The sequence below is a fragment of the Odontomachus brunneus genome, unplaced genomic scaffold, assembly GCF_010583005.1.
Source record: "Odontomachus brunneus isolate Ranch 3 - 2012 unplaced genomic scaffold, Obru_v1 Obru_scaffold_006, whole genome shotgun sequence".
In the NCBI taxonomy this organism is placed as follows: domain Eukaryota; kingdom Metazoa; phylum Arthropoda; class Insecta; order Hymenoptera; family Formicidae; genus Odontomachus; species Odontomachus brunneus.
In genome coordinates this window covers 1,276,735-1,279,575 of record NW_022639456.1, presented here as the reverse complement: position 1 = coordinate 1,279,575, position 2,841 = coordinate 1,276,735, and the positions used below count along the sequence as shown (strand labels likewise).

The window sequence follows — 2,841 nt, the reverse complement described above, 5'->3', positions numbered from 1 at the left end:
TAGGGTAGTATAGCATATAGTATAAAAATTAACAGTATCAGATCACATAGTTTCGTAAAATATGTAACAATAATATTACGAAACAATGATTTATTATATTTTAGAAAATTAGAAGCACTAAATTAAATTATGAAAAGATATCATGTATTTGTGAAATATTCAATAATAATAGGTTAATAATAAGTTAGAAGAATTGTTTTCTACTTTTGGATATTTCACAAATACATAACTTTTCATAATTTAATTTAGTGCTTCTAATTTTTCTAAAACAACTCATGTAACAACTCATTGTTTCGTAATATTATTGTTATATATTTTACGAAACTGTTACCTGATACTGTTAAGGCTGGGAGCACAGACTTTTGCATAATGCATAAGGGAATCAACCAATCAGAGACCTTTATTTCCCTTCCCAGGGTAGAAATGAATGATTGATTTATTTCCTTATATGTTATGCGTTATGCAAAAGTCTGTGCTCAGGCCCTAATTCTTATACATATACTATCCGCTATACTACTCTAACTCTACTCGATTTATCGGACAGCATTGAGTTGTCATGAATCATGAAAATACTAGATGCTTGTGACTATTATATTTTTCAGCCCTAGTGAAACTAACTTGTACTAACTCCAACTCGAATTATCGTAAACACCCATTAAGATTATCTAATAGAAAGTTACTATTTAGTACGCGTATCAAGTGCACGATGTACACCAAGTCATTATATTATTTGTTTATATATTATATTAGATATTTTCCATGCGAATTTTTTTGTTCTCCGTCTTCAGTGTGAACATCCTGCATCAGCAATAAGCTATCTCCCTCCCAAAGATATGGATTCGAAAATTTCTTGATGTTAATATCAAGAAGGTATGGAACTCGCTGATATAAGCTGTTACGGCCTATTGCGCAACGACGCCAAACTATAAAAACGGCGATTCGAGCTGCGAACGGCACATTCGCACTCTTCGTGATTTTTGTCCATGAAAGACTCCCGCGATGTTGCGGTATCTTCTGCTGTTCTCGCAAGTTGTCATCCTGGTGCTCTCGGCAAGTATCGGCGAGCAAGTCAAGTCGTCGACGAAGGTGCCAACTTGTCTCAGCGTTCACAATTTTGAAGTCTGTCATCGCAATGGTGTGCTGATGAGCGTGACATTGTTGGACTACTTACCCGTATATTGGAATTACTTGGATATTGAGCTTGGCGTGCAGGAGATTCAAGAGGACGTCTTTAAGAACTTCACGGGAGTAAGGTTGAACCTAGGCAGGGGCAATTAGATATCTGTGCTGAAGAGAAGATCTTTCCGCGGTCTATCGAAAGTGTTGTCCCTCAACTTGGACAACAATAACGTGCCGTTGTCGGATCACTTGTTCGCGGAACTGGGAAACCTGCAGTCTTTGTCGCTGTACAATAACAGTGTCAGCTCAATATCGGCGAACTCATTTGCGGGCCTGAAGAATTTGAAACTATGCTTGATCTGACTCACAACAAGATCACCCAGGTGGCTCCGGGCGCTTTCGCCGATTTAACCGGACTGTTTGATCTCTACGTGGACTTCAATCAGCTGGAAGTCTTATCAGACGATGCATTCCGAAGCTTAAACAACCTTGCATACCTTTCCTTAAATAACAATCGGATAACAAGTATATCTGGGGCACTGTTCCGTGATCTAGTTAACCTGAAGAGACTGGATCTTTATGAGAATCTTTATGAGATCAGTACTCTCGAACCCGAGACTATTCCAGGGGCTGTCGAAGCTATACGAACTCAACTTGATGAGGAATAAATTGTCTTACATTGTAGTCGGTGCATTCACAGGATTGACTGACCTGGAAACGCTCGATCTATCCTACAATATAATCCATACGGTGGATAACGATGCCTTCGCAAATCTCGTCAAGCTGGAGTTTCTTCGGATCCATAGCAATAACATTACTGAAAACGATCTTCCTCGACAACAACATGGATCCCATCGATCCCGTCGCTCCATTGATGCCGGGGATCTCTCTTTTCGTAGAATTATATTCAAAACGTTTTATGCAACATTAACAAACGGTATCTTATAAAAAGAATGAATAAAAGATGTATAAGAACAGATATTGTATATTTTTTTGTATTCGAAGACATAGTTATGCTTAACAATATGTTATCTGAGTCGATATTGAAAGATGTCATATTTAATGGCGACTTCTCTTGTCACAGAATTAAAAAAAAGACTATATCGCCGCGCTCAGTATCGCTTCGCATCGATCACAACAGTATACAAGGAATGTAAATAAGCCTATTGAAGGTGTGTAAAACGGGAAGTAAGAATAACATTGTAACCGCAGATATTGTGTTCTTTTTCAGATAGTGTTATTTTGAACGTAATGACATTTAACGATATAACATGTTATATCGTTATATACGAGTACACACATGTTATATAACATGTTGTATCTGAGTGAATGTTGAAAAATATCAGATTTATCACGATTTAATTTCTTTCAAACGCAATGTTTACCTTCTTCGAATTTTCCTATCAATTTAATTTTTATAAAATCACTAATTGAATATTTTCGAAAAAGGACCCCGCACAAAACCTATGGAAAATGGTTTTCGGTCAAATTGACTGAAATTTTACTATGTTATTTCGCCATGGTGATAAAAAGTTATCATTGCACCAAGTCCCAAAAGTCAATATTTCTCAAGATATAAAGGGTCAAAGTAGTGAAATATGGTCATCCGCAGTAGTAAGACGTATGTTATAAATATAAGTAATACATTGATATTTATTCACGAAATAAATAAAAATCGATTTTTACATATATATATATATATATATATATATATATATATAT

At 35.9% G+C, this 2,841-nt stretch overlaps 1 protein-coding gene and 1 pseudogene across 4 annotated transcripts in view; both read left to right on the top strand.

The window, feature by feature from the left end:
- Positions 1–2,841, top strand: part of LOC116851390 (tyrosine-protein kinase Btk29A) — a 48,958-nt gene that overhangs the window by 29,459 nt on the left and 16,658 nt on the right. The gene's annotated exons all lie outside the window — the stretch shown is intronic.
- LOC116851437 lies at positions 670–2,626 on the top strand (annotated as a pseudogene).